This window comes from Arachis hypogaea, chromosome 20 (assembly GCF_003086295.3).
Source record: "Arachis hypogaea cultivar Tifrunner chromosome 20, arahy.Tifrunner.gnm2.J5K5, whole genome shotgun sequence".
In the NCBI taxonomy this organism is placed as follows: Eukaryota; Viridiplantae; Streptophyta; class Magnoliopsida; order Fabales; family Fabaceae; genus Arachis; species Arachis hypogaea.
Window position 1 is genome coordinate 54,217,659 of NC_092055.1, and position 18,129 is coordinate 54,235,787.

General features: G+C 39.8%; 1 non-coding gene across 1 annotated transcript; it reads left to right on the forward strand.

Annotated features, from left to right (window-relative positions):
* Positions 1–14,577: 14,577 nt before the first annotated feature.
* On the forward strand, positions 14,578–14,685 carry LOC112787790 (small nucleolar RNA R71). The gene has a single exon (XR_003195182.1). It is a non-coding gene; the product is annotated as a small nucleolar RNA R71 (small nucleolar RNA).
* The last annotated feature ends 3,444 nt before the right edge of the window (positions 14,686–18,129 follow it).

The window sequence follows — 18,129 nt, forward strand, 5'->3', positions numbered from 1 at the left end:
AGAACAAATTGTTGAACCTAATCAGCAATTACTCCTTGTGACAAAACAATTAGCAGAATTTAAAGAGATACTCCAGGACACTAAAAATGCTAACAAGAATATGGAAGCACAATTGAATCAGACAAGACAACAGCTATCTAAACAGATAACAGAAGAATGCCAAGCTATCGAATTAAGGAGCAGGAAGACATTGAATAAATCAGCTCAAAGTAGCAGAAAGCCAAGAAAGAAACAACTGACAGAGGATGACCAAACCACTGCCTAAAATCCCTCTGAAGACAGCAAGAGCCCAGAGAGGAATAATTCCAGCGTTCAAACGCCAGAAAAGGGTGGGAAGCTGGCGTTAAACGCCCATCCAGCACCCAATCCTGGCGTTCAAACGCCAATGAAGAATCAGACACCTGCAAGTGCTGATAGTAACCCCTCTAAGAAGGCTTCTCCAACCACTTCTGTAGGGAATAAACCTGCAGCAACTAAGGTTGAAGAATATAAAGCCAAGATACCTTATCCTCAGAAGCTCCGCCAAGCGAAACAGGATAAATAATTTTCCCGCTTTGCAGACTATCTCAGGACTCTTGAGATAAAGATCCCATTTGCAGAGGCACTTGAGCAAATACCCTCTTATGCTAAGTTCATGAAAGAGATCCTAAGTCATAAGAAGGATTGGAGAGAAATTGAAAAAGTGTTTCTCACTGAAGAATGCAGTGCAGTCATTCTGAAAAGCTTACCAGAGAAGCTTCAAGATCCAGGGAGCTTTATGATACCATGCACAATAGAGGGTGCTTGTACTAAGACAGCTCTGTGTGACCTTAGAGCAAGTATCAATCTAATACCTGCATCCACCATCAGAAAGCTTGGCTTGACTGAAGAGGTCAAACCAACCCGGATATGTCTTCAACTTGCTGATGGCTCCATTAAATACCCATCAGGCATAATTGAGGACATGATTGTCAAGGTTGGGCCGTTTGCCTTTCCCACTGACTTTGTAGTGCTAGAAATGGAGGAGCACAAGAGTGCAACTCTGATTCTAGGAAGACCTTTCCTAGCAACTGGACGAACTCTTATTGATGTCCAAAAAGGGGGAGTGACCCTGAGAGTCAATGAGGATGAATTCAAGTTAAATGTTGTCAAAGCTATGCAGCATCCAGACACGTCAATGAATGCATGAGCGTTGATATTATTGACTCCCTAGTGGAAGAGGTCAATATGACTGAAAGTCTTGAATCAGAGCTAGAGGATATCTTTAATGATGTTCAGCCTGATCTGGAGGAATCAGAGGAAATAAAAAAACCTCTGAAAATCCCTCAGAAAGAGGTGAAACCTCCTAAACCCGAGCTCAAACCACTACCACCATCCCTGAAATATGCATTTCTGGGAGAGGGTGACACTTTTCCAGTGATTATAAGCTCTGCTTTAAATCCACAGGAAGAGAAAGCACTAATTCAAGTGCTAAGGACACACAAAACACCTCTTGGGTGGTCTATAAGTGACCTTAAGGGCATTAGCCCAGCAAGATGCATGCACAAGATCCTATTGGAGGATGATGCTAAGCCAGTGGTTCAATGACAGAGGCGGCTAAATCCAGCCATGAAGGAAGTGGTGCAGAAAGAGGTCACTAAGTTACTAGAGGCTGGGATTATTTATCCTATTTCTGATAGCCCCTGGGTGAGCCCTGTCCACGTTGTCCCCAAGAAGGGAGGCATGACAGTGGTTCATAATGAAAAGAATGAACTGGTTCCTACAAGAATAGTTACAGGGTGGCGTATGTGTATTGACTACAGAAGGCTCAATACAGCCACCCGAAAGGATCACTTTCCTTTACCATTCATAGACCAGATGCTAGAGAGACTAGCAGGTCATGAATATTACTGCTTTTTGGATGGCTATTCAGGTTACAACCAAATTGCAGTGGATCCTCAGGACCAAGAGAAAACAGCATTCACATGTCCTTCTGGAGTATTTGCCTACAGAAGGATGCCTTTTGGTCTGTGCAATGCACCTGCGACCTTTCAGAGATGCATGCTCTCTATTTTTTCTGATATGGTGGAAAAATTTCTGGAAGTCTTCATGGATGACTTTTCAGTATTTGGAGACTCATTCAGCTCCTGTCTTGACCATTTAACACTTGTTTTGAAAAGATGCCAAGAGACCAACCTAGTTTTAAACTGGGAAAAATGTCACTTCATGGTGACTGAAGGAATTGTCCTTGGGCATAAAATTTCAAACAAGGGAATAGAGGTGGATCAAGCTAAAGTGGAAGTAATTAAAAAATTACCACCACCTGCCAATGTAAAGGCAGTCAGAAGCTTTCTGGGACATGCAGAATTCTATAGGAGGTTCATGAAGGATTTTTCAAAAATTGCAAAACCTCTAAGCAACCTGCTAGCTGCTGACACACCATTTGTGTTTGACACAGAGTGTTTGCAGGCATTTGAAACCCTGAAAGCCAAGCTGGTCACAGCACCAGTCATCTCTGCACCTGACTGGACATTACCATTCGAACTAATGTGTGATGCCAGTGACCAAGCCATTGGTGCAGTGTTGGGACAGAGGCATAACAAGCTTCTGCACGTCATTTACTATGCTAGCCGTGTTTTAAATGATGCACAGAAGAATTACACAACCACAGAAAAAGAGTTACTTGCAGTGGTTTATGCCATTGACAAGTTTAGATCCTATTTAGTAGGTTCAAAAGTGATTGTGTATACTGACCATGCTGCTCTTAAATACCTACTCACAAAGCAGGATTCAAAACCCAGGCTCATAAGATGGGTGTTGCTTCTGCAAGAGTTTGATATCGAAATAAGAAACAGAAAAGGGACAGAGAACCAGGCTGATCACCTGTCCCAGATAGAACCAGTAGTAGGGGCGTCCCACCCTCCTACTGAGATCTCTGAAACCTTTCTGGAGGAGTAACTCTTCACCATTCAAGAACCACCATGGTTTGCAGACAGGAAAAGGAAGAAGCATGAAAGGCTTCTCTCAATACAGAGTCAAATAAAACCCCCACATTCAAACTCTAAGTTTGGTGTTGGAAGGGCACAACCAAACTCTAAGTTTGGTGTTAAGAAGCCATCATCATGCTCTGAGTATCTGTGAGGCTCCATGAGAGCCGACTGTCAAGCTACTGACATTAAAGAAGCGCTTGTTGGGAGGCAACCCAATTTTACTTATCTATGTTAATTTCTATTTTCCATTGTTATTTTATGTTTTCTGTAGGTTGATGATCATGTGAAGTCACAAAAACAATTGAAAAAGCAAAAATAAACTGAAAAATAGAATGAAAAATAGCACACCTTATAGGAGAATCCTACTGGCGTTTAAACGCTAGTAAAGGCAGTAGAATGGGTGTTAAACGCCCTGTCTAGCACTATTCTGGGCGTTTAACGCCAGAAATGGGCACCAGACTGGCGTTTAACGCCAAAAAGGGCAAGAAGCTGGCGTTAAATGCCAGAAATGGGCAGCAGCCTGGCGTTTAACGCCAGGATTGGCAGCAAAGGGTGTTTTGCATGCCACTTGGTGCAGGGATGAGATATCCTTGACACCTCAGGATCTGTGGGCTCCACATGATCCCCACCTACCCCACCTCTCTCTCTCTTCTTCACCCATTCACCAATCACCTCAATACCTCTTCCCCAAAAACCCCTCACCTATCAAATCCCACCATTCTCTTCACCACTCACATCCATCCTCCATAAAACCCCACCTACCTCACCATTCAAATTCAAACCAATTTCCCACCCAAACCCACCCCTTGGCCGAGACACTAAGCCCCCTCCATCTCCTCTATTTCTTCTTCTTCTACTCTCTTCTTTCTTCTTTTGCTCGAGGACGAGCAAACCTTTTAAGTTTGGTGTGGAAAAGCTCATTTTTTTTTGTTTTTCCATAACCATTTATGGCACCTAAGGTCGGAGAAACCTCTAGAAAGAGGAATGGAAAGGCAATTGCTTCCACCTTCGAGTCATGAGAGATGGAGAGATTCATCTCAAAGGTCCATCAAGACCACTTCTATGAAGTTGTGGCCAAGACTCCTCATTGAAGAGGACAAGCCCATCACTAAAAATAGGATGGAGCAAATGAGAGAACCTCACCAAGATCATGAGCAATTTCCTCATCATGAAATCCCTAAGATGCCTCAAGGGATGCAATTTCCTCCACAAAACTATTGGGAGCAAATCAACACCTCCCTAGGAGAATTAAGTTCCAAAATGGGACAACTAAGGGTGGAGCACCAAGAGCATTCCATCCTCCTCCATGAAATTAGGGAAGACCAAAGAACCATGAGAGAGGAGCAACAAAGGCAAGGAAGAGACATTGAGGAGATCAAGCACTCCATAAGATCTTCAAGAGGAAGAACAAGCCGCCATCACTAAGGTGGACCTGTTCTTTAATTTCCTTGTCCTTTATTTTCCTGTTTTTCGAATTTTATGCTTTATGTTTATTTATGTTTGTGTCTTTATTACATGATCACTAGTGTCTAAGTGTCTATGCCTTAAAGCAATGAAAATGAGTCCATCACCTTTCTTAAATGAAAAATGTTTTTAATTGAAAAAGAAAAAGAAGTGCATGAATTTCAAATTTTAAAATAGTTTAGTTATTTTGATGTGGTGGCAATACTATTGTTTGTCTGAATGAATGCTTGAACAGTGCATATTTTTTGAATTTGTTGATTCATGAATGTTAAAATTGTTGGCTCTTGAAAGAATGATGGAAAAGGAGAAATGTTATTTGATAATCTAAAAAATCATAAAATTGATTCTTGAAGCAAGAAAAAGCAGTGAAAAGCTTGCTGAAAAAATATGTATATGCAAAAAAAAAAAGAGAGAGAGAAAAAGAAAAAACAAGCAGAAAAAGCCAGTAACCCTTTAAAGCAAAAGGCAAGGGTGATAAAAAGGATCCAAAGCTTTGAGCATTAGTGGATAGGAGGGCCTACAGGAATAAAATTCTGGCCTAAGCAGCTGAACCAAGCTGTCCCTAACCATGTGCTTGTGGCGTGAAGTTGTCAAGTGAAAACTTGAGACTGAGCGGTTAAAGTCGTGGTCCAAAAGCAAAAAGAGTGTGCTTAAGAGCTCTGGACACCTCTAATTGGGGACTCTAGCAAAGCTGAGTCACAATCTGAAAAGGTTCACCCAGTTATGTGTCTGTGGCATTTATGTATCCGGTGGTAATACTAGAAAATAAAATTCTTAGGGTCACGGCCAAGACTCATAAAGTAGTTGTGTTCAAGAATCAACATACTTAACTAGGAGAATCAATAACACTATCTGGATTCTGAGTTCCTATAGAAGCCAATCATTCTGAACTTCAAAGGATAAAGTGAGATGCCAAAACTATTCAGAGGCAAAAAGCTAAAAGCCCTGCTCATCTAATTAATACTGATCTTCATAGATGTTTTTGGAATTCATTGTATATTCTCTTCTTTTTATCCTATTTGATTTTTAGTTGCTTGGGGACAAGCAACAATTTAAGTTTGGTGTTGTGATGAGCGGATAATTTATACGCTTTTTGGCATTGTTTTTAGTATGTTTTTAGTATATTTTAGTTAGTTTTTATTAGTTTTTAAATAAAAATCACTCTTCTGGACTTTACTATGAGTTTGTGTGTTTTTCTGTGATTTCAGATATTTTCTGGCTGAAATTGAGGGACCTGAGTAAAAATCTGATTCAGAGGCTGAAAAAGGACTGCAGATGCTGTTGGATTCTGACCTCCCTGCACGCAAAGTAGATTTTCTGGAGCTACAGAAGCCCAATTGGCGCGCTCTCAATTGCGTTGGAAAGTAGACATCTTGGGCTTTCCAGCATTATATAATAGTTCATACTTTGTTCCGAGATTTAAACGCCCAAACTGGCACAAAAGCTGGCGTTTAACTCTAAGAAAAGTCTCTACACATGAAAGCAACAATGCTCAGCCCAAGCACACACCAAGTGGGCCCCGGAAGTGGATTTTTACACTAAACACCCTAGCTTACTCATTTTTTGTAACCCTAGGTCCCCAGTTTACTATAAAAACTACTTTTAGTGATTCATCTTGTACCTCATGACACTTTACACGTTTCATATTGTATTCTCTACGGCATGAGTCTCTAAACCCCATTGTTGGGGATGAGAAGCTCTGCTGTTTTTCATAAATTAATGCAATTACTACTGTTTTCCATTCTATCACGCTTGCTTCTATTCTAAGATATTTATTCGCACTTCAACCTGATGAATGTGATGATCCGTAACACTCATCACCATTCTCACCTATGAACGCATGCCTGACAACCACCTCCGTTCTATCTTAGATTGAATGCATATCTCTTAGCTTCATGATTCAGATCAGAGTCTTCGTGGTATAAGCTAGAATTATTGGCAGCCATTCCTGAGATCCGGGACGTCTAAACCTTGTCTGTGGTATTCTGAGTAGGATCTGGGAAGGGATGACTGTGATGAGCTTCAAACTCGCGAGTGTTGGGCGTAGTGACAGACGCAAAAGGATCAATGGATCCTATTCCGACATGATCGAGAACCGACAGATGATTAGCCTTGCGGTGACAGCGCATTTGGAATGTTTTCACTGAGAGGACGGGAAGAAGCCATTGACAACGGTGATGCCCAACATAAAGCTTGCCATGGAAGGAGCCTTGCGTGCATGAAGAAGAAGATAGTAGGAAAGCAGAGATTCAGAAGACAAAGCATCTCCAAAGCCTCAACATGTTCATCATTACTGCATAACAAGTATTTATTTCATGTTCTTTTATTTTTTACAATTAAATCTGAGAATTATTGATATCCTGACTAAGAGTTACAAGATAACCATAGCTTGCTTCAAGCCGACAATCTCCGTGGGATCAACCCTTACTCACGTAAGGTATTACTAGGATGACCCAGTGCACTTGCTGATTAGTTGCGCGGAGTTGCAAAAGTGTGATTGTAATTTCGTGCACCAATGTTCTAGTTGAGCTAAGCAGAATTTGATGTGAGAGTTGCAGGAAATTAAATGGCGGAAAGTAAATAGCAGAAAATGTAAATGCTTGGAATAAAGAGCTGAATATTAATGACGGAAAGTAAATTGTAGAATCTTAAATGGGGAATGGGGAATTTCGCATGAAAGTAAATTGCAGAAACTAAAGAGAATGGGTAAGATCAGAAATTTGGGTTTCATTGGGCTCAGGAGATGTTGCATTCTCCGGATCAAGTTCATTTTTATCTCTTCCTCAATCAATGCATTCATTGATCTCCTTGGCAATCTTAAGTGATTGAACTCCAATTCCTTGGTAATTCAATCTCTCAAATCTTGATCAATAGCCAATTCCTTGGTCCAATTGCTCATGAGAAGAGATGAAGTATGGTCACTGATTATACCACATGTATTTCCAAATCAAAGTGTTGGTAGGATTATATGTCACTATATCCATCCAAATCAAAGTGTTGGTCCAACATGAGAAAGCATTTCTAGCATGATCTCTTCATTCCTCGTCCAGGATTCTGAAGAGATCCAAGTATGAATAGCTTCTTTTCCAAGACAACTATCCAATTGGATGAAGATTAAAAGCTTTCTAGTAAAATCAAGAGAAAAGAAAGAAGAAGAATAATGAAAACTATTATTGATCCATCAAATTACAACAGAGCGCCCTAACCCAATGAAAGGAGTTTAGTTGTTCATGGCTTTGGAAATGGAAAACAAAGATAGAGAATGCATTCTAAAAAGTAAAACTAGAAGTTACAGAGAAAGTAAAATTATACAGAGAGTAGTCCTCTCAATCCAAAAGCTCTTTTCTAGTTCAAAACTACTCCTATTTATACTACTCTTCTGATCTTCTAGATGGCTCTTCAAGTCTTGGATATGGACCTTTGCATCTTGAGTTGAAGCAGTTATCATCTTTAGTGGACTCAGCATCACTTGCAGAGAAAGTGTGCAGTAGGCATGGACTTTAGCTTAGGGCGTTGGTGCACGAAATTGTGATGTCCAGGCTCAAACTATTCCTGGCACGTGAGCAACTTGGTACGCGTAATCGTGATTACACATTCATAATTTGTCACAACTTCGATACAACTAACTAGCAAGTGCACTGGGTCGTCCAAGTAATACCTTACGTGAGTAAGGGTCGAATCCCACGGAGATTGTTGGTATGAAGCAAGCTATGGTCACCTTGTAAATCTCAGTCAGGCAGATATAAAGTGATAATGGTGTTTTCGAATATTATATAATAAAATAGGGATACAGATACTTATGTAAATCATTGGTAGGAATTTCAGATAAGCGAATGGAGATGCTTTTCGTTCCTCTGAACCTCTGCTTTCCTGCTATCTTCATCCAATCAGTCTCACTCCTTTCCATGGCTGGCTTTATGTGATACATCACCACTGTCAATGGCTACTTTCGGTCATCTCTCGAGAAAATGATCCAATGCCCTGTTACGGTACGGCTAATCGTCTGGAGGCATCACCCTTGCCAATGGCTTCATCTTATCCTCTCAGGGAATAATATGCTCACGCACCCTGTCACGGCACGGCTATTCATCTGTCGGTTCTCGATCATGCTGGAATAGGATTTACTATCCTTTTGCGTCTGTCACTAACGCCCTGCAATCGCGAGTTTGGAGCTCGTCACAGTCATTCATTCATCGAATCCTACTCAGAATACCACAGACAAGGTTTAGACTTTCCGGATTCTCTTGAATGCCGCCATCATTCTAGCTTACGCCACGAAGATTCTGGTTAAGAGATCTAATAGATATTCATTCTAGCTTATTTCATGTTGAACGGAAGTGTTTGTCAGGCACGCGTTCATAAAGGAGAAGGATGATGAGCGTCACACATAATCATCACCTTCATCACGTTCTTGGGTGCGAGTGGATATCTTAGAAGTGAAATAAGATGAATTGAATAGAAAACAGTAGTACTTTGCATTAATCTTTGAGGAACAGCAGAGCTCCACACCTTAATCTATGGAGTGCAGAAACTCTACCGTTAAAAATACATAAGTGAAGGGTCCAGGCATGGCCGAGATGGCCTGCCCCCAAAACGTGATCACAGGATCAAAATACAATCTAGGATCCAAGATTGATCAAAAGATGCCTAATACAATAGTAAAAGGTCCTATTTATAATAAACTAGCTACTAGGGTTTACATGAGTAAGTAATTGATGTATAAATCCACTTCCTGGGCCCACTTGGTGTGTGTTTGGGCTGAGACTGAGTGTTGCACATGTAGAGGTCCTTCTTGGAGTTGAACGCTAGCTTTTGTGCCAGTTTGGGCGTTCAACTCTGGTTTTGGCTCCTTTTCTGGCGCTGGACGCCAGATTTGGGTAGAAAGCTGGCGTTGAACGCCAGTTTACGTCATCTATTCTTGGCCAAAGTATGGACTATTATATATTGCTGGAAAGCCCTGGATGTTTACTTTCCAACGCAATTGGAAGCGCACCATTTCAAGTTCTGTAGCTCCAGAAAATCTACTTTGAGTTCAGGGAGGTCAGAATCCAACAGCATCAGCAGTCCTTCTTCAACCTCTGAATCAAATTTTTGCTCAAGTCCCTCAATTTCAGCCAGAAAATACCTGAAATCACAGAAAAACACACAAAATCATAGAAAAGTCTAGAAATGTGAATTTAACATAAAAACTAATGAAAACATCCCTAAAAGTAACTAGATCCTACTAAAAACATACTAAAAACAATGTCAAAAAGCGTATAAATTATCCGCTCATCACAACACCAAACTTAAATTGTTGCTTGTCCCCAAGCAACTGAAAATCAAATAGGATAAAAAGAAGAGAATATACTATAAATTCCAAACTATCAATGAAACAGAGCTTCAATCATATGAGCGGGACTTATATCTTTTTGTCTCTTGAATAGTTTTGGCATCTCACTTTATCCATTGAGGTTCAGAATGATTGGCATCTATAGGAACTCAGAGTTCAGATAATGTTATTGATTCTCCTAGTTCAGTATGATGATTCTTGAACACAGCTTCTTTATGAGTCTTGGCCGTGGCCCTAAGCACTTTGTTTTCCAGTATTACCACCGGATACATAAATGCCACAGACACATAGTTGGGTGAACCTTTTCGGATTGTGACTCAGCTTTGCTAAAGTACCCAATTAGAGGTGTCCCAGGTTCTTAAACACACTCTTTTTTTGCTTTGGACCTTGACTTTAACCGCTCAGTCTCAAGTTTTCACTTGACACCTACACGCCACAAGCACATGGCTAGGGACAGCTTGGTTTAGCCGCTTAGACCAGGATTTTATTCCTTTAGGCCCTCCTATCCACTGATGCTCAAAGCCTTGCCTTTGGGTTTTAACGGTTATTGGCTTTTTGCTCTTGCCTCTTGGTTTTAAGAGCTTTTGGCTTTTTCTGCTTGCTTTTTCTTTCTATTTTTTTTCGCCTATTTAAATTTTTTTTTTCTGCAAGCTTTGTTCTTTGCTGCTTTTTCTTGCTTCAAGAATCATTTTTATGATTTTTCAGATTGTCAAATAACATGTCTCCTAGTCATCATTCTTTCAAGAGCCAACATATTTAACATTCTTAAACAACAACTTCAAAAGACATATGCACTGTTCAAGCATTCATTCAGAAAACAAGAAGAATTGTCACCACATCAATATAATTAAGCTAAGTTCAAGGATAAATTCGAAAATCATGTACTTCTTGTTCTTTTGAATTAAAACATTTTTCATTTAAGAGAGGTGATAGATTCATAGGACATTCATATCTTTAAGACAAAGTTACTACTACTAATGATCATGTAATGAAGATACAAACATAGATAAGCGCATAACATAGAAAACGAAAAACAGAAGAAATAAGAACAAGGAATGAATCCACCTTAGTGATGGTGGCGTTTCCTCCTTGAGGAACCAATGATGTCCTTGAGCTCTTCTATGTCTCTTCCTTGTCTTTGTTGCTCCTCCCTCATTGCTTTTTGATCTTCACTTATTTCATGAAGCATGATGGAGTGCTCTTGATGTTCCACCCTTAGTTGTCCCATATTGGAACTTAATTCTTCTAGGGAGGTGTTGATGTGCTCCCAATAGTTTTATGGAGGAAAGTGCATTTGAGGCATCTCCGGATCTCATGGAAATGAGTTTCTTGCGCCTCTTGAGCTCCATGACTGGGCTCTCTTGCTTGCTCCATCTTTTTCTTAGTGATTGGCTTGTCCTCTTTAATGAGGATATCTCCCTCTATGTCAATCCCAGCCGAATTGCATAGGTGGCAGATGAGGTGAGGAAAGGCTAACCTTGCCATAGTGGAAGACTTGTCAGCCACCTTGTAGAGTTCTTGAGGTATAATCTCATGAACTTCCACCTCTTCTCCAATCATGATGCTATGGATCATGATGGCCCGGTCTATAGTAACTTTAGACCGGTTGCTAGTGGGAATGATTGAGCATTGAATGAACTCCAACCATCCTCTAGCTACAGGCTTGAGGTCCAATCTTCTTAGTTGAACCGGCTTGCCTTTGGAGTCAATCTTCCATTGAGCTCCTTCCACGCATATGTCCATAAGGACTTGGTCCAACCTTTGATTAAAGTTGACCCTTCTAGTGTAGGGGCGTTCATCTCCTTGCATCATGGGCAAGTTAAACGCCAACCTCACATTCTCCGGACTAAAATCTAAGTATTTCCCCCGAACCATTGTAACATAGTTCTTTGGATCCGGGTTCTTACTTTGATCATGGTTCTTGGTGATCCATGCATTGGCATAGAACTCTTGAACCATTAAGATGCCGACTTGTTGGATGGGATTTGTTAGAACTTCCCAACCTCTTCTTTGAATTTCATGTCGGATCTCCGGATACTCATTTCTTTTGAGTTTGAAAGGGACCTCAGGGATCACCTTCTTCTTGGCCACAACATCATAGAAGTGGTCTTGATGGGCTTTGGAGATGAACCTTTCCATCTCCCATGACTCGGAGGTGAAAGCTTTTATCTTCCCCTTCCCCTTTCTAGAGGATTCTCCGGTCTTAGGTGCCATCAATGGTAATGGAAAAGCAAAAAGCTTATGCTTTTACCACACCAAACTTAGAATATTTCTCGCCCTCGAGCAATAAACAAAAGAATAGAAGAAGAAGAAGAAGAAATATGGAGAGGGAGAGGGAGATGTGGTTTCGGCCAAGAGGAGTGTAGAGGGGTGTGTTGTGTGAATTTGATGAAGAATGGAGGTCTTTATATAGGGAATGGAGGGGGGAAGGTGTCGGCCATATGGGTGGGTTTGGGTGGGAAATTGGTTTTGAATTTTGAAGGTACGTGGAGTTTATGAGGTAGGTTTATGGGGAAGAGTGGATGGATGTGAGTGGTGAAGAGGTGATGGGGAAGAGAGTTTGAGGTGATTGGTGAAGGGTTTTTTGGGGAAGAGTGTTTATGGGGTTGTGTGAAAGAGAGTGGTGATAAGAAGTGAGTGGAGGTAGGTGGGGATCCTGTGGGGTCCACAGATCCTGAGTGAATCCTGTGGGGTCCACAGATCCTGAGGTGTTCAAGGATTTACATCCCTGCACCCATTAGTCATGTAAAAATGCCTTTGTACCCAACTCTGGGCGTTCAGCGCCAGGTTGGTGGCCATTTTGGGCGTTCAACGCCCATTTGTGTGCCATTTCTGGCGTTGAACGCCAGAACCATGCTTGTTCTGGGCGTTCATCGCCAGGATGCTGCCCATTCTGGGCGTTCAGTGCCAGAACCATGCTCTGTTCTGGCGTTTGAACGCCAGACAGATGCTCCTCCAGGGTGTGATTTTTCTTCTGCTATTTTTGATTCCGTTTTCAAATTTTTTTTATTTATTTTGTGACTCCACATGATCATGAACCTATAAAACATGAAAAACAAAAACAAAATTAGATAAATAAACATTGGGTTGCCTCCCAACAAGCGCTTCTTTAATGCCAATAGCTTGACAGTGGGCTCTCATGGAGCCTCACAGATGTTCAGAGCATTGTTGAAACTCTCCAACACCAAACTTAGAGTTTGGATATGGGAGTTCAACACCAAACTTAGAGTTTGGTTGTGGCCTCCCAACACCAAACTTAGAGTTTGACTGTGGGGGCTTGGATTGACTCTGCTTTGAGAGAAGCTTTTCATGCTTCCTCTCCATGGTTGCAGAGGGAGATCCTTGAGTTTTAAACACAAGGGAGTCCTCATTCCATTGAAGGACTAGTTCACCTCTGTCAACATCAATCACAGCTCTTGCTGTGGCCAGGAAAGGTCTTCCTAGGATGATGGATTCATCCTCTTCCTTTCCAGTATCCAGGACTATGAAATCAGCAGGGATGTAAAGGCCTTCAACCTTTACTAACACGTCCTCTACTTGTCCATATGCCTGTTTTCTTGAATTGTCTGCCATCTCTAATGAGATTTTAGCAGCTTGCACCCCATAGATTCCCAGTTTCTCTATTACAGAGAGGGGCATGAGGTTTATTCCTGAACCAAGGTCACACAGAGCCTTAAAGATCATGGTGCCTATGGTACAAGGTATTATGAACTTTCCAGGATCCTGTCTCTTCTGAGGCAATGTCAGTTGATCCAGATCACTTAGTTCATTGATGAACAAGGGAGGTTCAACTTCTCAAGTATCAATACCAAATAATTTGGCATTCAGCTTCATGATTGCACCAAGAAACTTGGCAGCTTGCTCTTCAGTAACATCCTCATTCTCTTCAGAAGAGGAATACTCATCAGAGCTCATGAAGGGCATAAGGAGGTTCAATGGAATCTCTATGTTCTCTAGATGAGCCTCAGAGTCCTTTGGTTCCTTAGAGGGAAGCTCCTTATTGATCACTGGACGTCCCAGGAGGTCTTCCTCATTGGGATTCACGTCCTCCTCTCCCTCTTTGGGTTCGACCATTGTGCTTATGTCAATGGCCTTGCACTCTCCTTTTGGATTCTCTTCTGTATTGCTTGGGAGAGTACCATGAGGGATTTCAGTGATCCTTTTACTCAGCTGGCCCACTTGTGCTTCCAGATTTCTAATGGAAGATCTTGTTTTATTCATGAAACTTACAGTGGCCTTAGATAGATCAGAGACTAAGTTTGTTAAATTAGAGGTATTTTGTTCAGAGTTCTCTGTCTGTTGCTGAGTGGATGATGGAAAAGGTTTATTATTGTTAAACCTGTTTCTTCCACCATTATTAAAGCCTTGTTGAGGCTTTGGATCCTTCCATGAGAGATTTGGATGATTTTTCCATGATGAGTTATAGGGGTTTCCATAAGGTTCACCTAAGTAATTTACCTCTGCTATTGCAGGGTTCTCAGGATCATAAGCTTCTTCTTCAGAAGATGCCTTTTGAGTACTGTTGGATGCAGCTTGCATTCCATGCAGACTCTGAGAGATCATATTGACTTGCTGAGTCAATATTTTATTCTGAGCCAATATGGCATTCAGAGTATCAACTTCAAGAACTCCCTTCTTCATAGGCGTCCCATTACTCACAGGATTTCTTTCAGAAGTGTACATGAACTGGTTATTAGCAACCATGTCAATGAGTTCTTGAGCTTCTGCAGGCGTTTTCTTTAGGTGAATGGATCCACCTGCAGAAGTGTCCAGTGACATCATTGATAGCTCAGATAAACCATCATAGAATATATCCAGGATGGTCCATTCTGAAAGCATGTCAGAGGGACACTTTTTGGTCAATTGTTTGTATCTTTCCCAAGCTTCATAGAGGGATTCACCTTCTTTCTGTCTGAAGGTTTGAACATCAGCTCTAAGCTTGCTCAGCTTTTGAGGAAGAAAGTACTTGGCTAAGAAAGCCGTGACCAGCTTATCCCAAGAGTTCAGGCTGTCTTTGGGTTGAGAATCCAACCATAATCTAGCTCTGTGTCTTACAGCAAAAGGGAAAAGCATGAGCCTGTAGACTTTAGGATCTACTCCATTAGTCTTAACAGTATCACATATCTGCAAGAATTCAGTTAAGAACTGAAAAGGATCTTCAGATGGAAGTCCGTGAAACTTGCAGTTCTGCTGCATCAGAGAAACTAATTGAGGTTTCAGCTCAAAGTTGTTTGCTCCAATGGCAGGAATGGAGATGCTTCTTCCATGTAAATTAGAATTAGGTGCAGTAAAGTCACCAAGCATCTTCCTTACATTATTATTATTTTCGGCTGCCATCTCCTCTTCCTGTTCGAAAATTTCTGAAAGGTTATCTCTGGATTGTTGTATTTTAGCTTCTCTTAGTTTCCTTTTCAGAGTCCTTTCAGGTTCTGGATCTGCTTCCACAAGAATGTTCTTATCCTTGCTCCTGCTCATATGACAAAGAAGAGGGCACAGAAAAATAATAATAATAATAGAGATCCTTTATACCACAGTATAGGGATCCCTTTGTGAGTAGAAGAAAAGAAGAAAAGAAAATCTGAACTCAGAGAGAGGGGGTTCAGATTTTTGGTGAGTTGAAGGAAAGATGTTAGTATATCAATAAACAAATAGAAGAAGATGAGAGGGGGAAGTGAATTTTCGAAAACAATTTTTGAAAAAGAGTTAGTGATTTTTGAAAATAGTTTTTGAAAAAGGTTAGTAATTTTCGAAAATTTTTAAAATCAAAGATTAAAATAATTAAATAAAAAAAGAAATTTTGAAAAAGGGGGAAGATATTTTCGAAAATTAGAGAGAGAGAGTTGGTTAGGTAGTTTTGAAAAAGTTAAGAAACAAACAAAAAGTTAGTTAGTTAGTTGAAACAAAATTTGAAAATCAATTTTGAAAAGATAAGAAGTTAGGAAGTTAGAGAAGATATTTTGAAATCAAATTTTTGAAAAAGGTAAGAAGATATTTTTGAAAAGATATGATTGAAATGGTTTTTGAAAAAGATTTGATTTTTAAAATCACAATTAATGACTTGATTCATAAGAAATCACAAGATATGATTCTAGAACTCAAAGTTTGAATCTTTCTTAACAAGCAAGTAACAAACTTGAAATTTTTGGATCAAAACATTAATTGTTATTGTTATTTTCAAAAATTTGGTATAAAAATAAGAAAAAGATTTTTGAAAAATATTTTTGGAATTTTCGAAAATAATTAAGAAATTTGAAAAAGATTTGATTTTTGAAAAAGATTTTGAAAAAGATAAGATTTTCAAATTGAAAATTTGATTTGACTCATGAAAAACAATTTGATTTTAAAAATTTTTGAAAAAGTCAATCCAAATTTTCGAATTTGATGAGAGAAAAAGGGAAAGATATTTTTTTTATTTTTGAAATTTTTATGAAAAACATGAAAATTATGCAATGCATGAAATTTTTAGATCAAAACAATGAATGCATGCAAGAATGCTATGAATGTCAAGATGAACACCAAGAACACTATGAAGATCATGATGAACATCAAGAACACATTTTTGAAAAATTTTTAATGCAAAGAAAACATGCAAGACACCAAACTTAGAAATCTTTCATGTTTAGACTCTAAGAAACGAAAAATGCACATGTAAAACAAGAAAAGACACAAAACATGAAAACATCAAGATCAAACAAGAAGACTTACCAAGAACAACTTGAAGATCATGAAGAACACTATGAATGCATGGAAATTTTCGAAAAATGCAAGATGCATATGCAAGTGGCACCAAACTTATGATATGACTCAAAACTCAAACAAGAAACACAAAATATTTTTTGATTTTTATGATTTTCTAATTTTTTTGGATTTTTTTTCGAAAATTATATGAAAAAGAAAAATAAGGATTCCAAAATTTTTAATATGAATTCCAGGAATCTTGCATTTTTATTCTAAAGCTTCAGTCCAGGAATTAGACATGGCTCACTAGCCAGCCAAGCTTTCAATGAAAGCTCCGGTCCAAGACACTAAACATGGCCAATGGCCAGCCAAGCTTCAGCATGTAATTCAGACATGACACGCCCAACATACTCATTCCCAAAGGAATTAGACATGGCTTTGCAGCCAGCCAGGCTTCAACATGCTTCATGAAACACTAGAATTCATTCTTAAAAATTTTGAATAAAATTTTTGAAAACATTTTTATATTATTTTCGAAAACAGATGAGAAAATTTTAGAAATATTTTTGAAAAAATTTTTGAAAATAAAATAAAAAGAAAATTACCTAATCTGAGCAACAAGATGAACCGTCAGTTGTCCAAACTCGAACAATCCCCGGCAATGGCGCCAAAAACTTGGTGTTGTTGCCGGATCCAAACTTGGCACTGATGTTACCGGGCCAAAAGCTTGCCGAAAACTCAAACAATCCTCGGCAACGGCGCCAAAAACTTGGTGCACGAAATTGTGATGTCCAGGCTCAAACTATTCCTGGCACGTGAGCAACTTGGTATGCGTAATCGTGATTACACATTCATAATTTGTCACAACTTCGATACAACTAACCAGCAAGTGCACTGGGTCGTCCAAGTAATACCTTACGTGAGTAAGGGTCGAATCCCACGGAGATTGTTGGTATGAAGCAAGCTATGGTCACCTTGTAAATCTCAGTCAGGCAGATATAAAGTGATAATGGTGTTTTCGAATATTATATAATAAAATAGGGATAGAGATACTTATGTAAATCATTGGTAGGAATTTCAGATAAGCGAATGGAGATGCTTTTCGTTCCTCTGAATAGGATTTACTATCCTTTTGCGTCTGTCACTAACGCCCTGCAATCGCGAGTTTGGAGCTCGTCACAGTCATTCATTCATCGAATCCTACTCGGAATACCACAGACAAGGTTTAGACTTTCCAGATTCTCTTGAATGCCGCCATCATTCTAGCTTACGCCATGAAGATTCTGGTTAAGAGATCTAAGAGATATTCATTCTAGCTTATTTCATGTTGAACGGAAGTGTTTGTCAGGCACGCGTTCATATAGGAGAAGGATGATGAGCGTCACACATAATCATCACCTTCATCACGTTCTTGGGTGCGAATGGATATCTTAGAAGTGAAATAAGATGAATTGAATAGAAAACAGTAGTAATTTGCATTAATCTTTGAGGAACAGCAGAGCTCCACACCTTAATCTATGGAGTGCTGAAACTCTACCGTTAAAAATACATAAGTGAAGGGTCCAGGCATGGCTGAGATGGCCAGCCCCCAAAACGTGATCACAGGATCAAAATACAATCCAGGATCCAAGATTGATCAAAAGATGCCTAATACAATAGTAAAAGGTCCTATTTATAATAAACTAGCTACTAGGGTTTACATGAGTA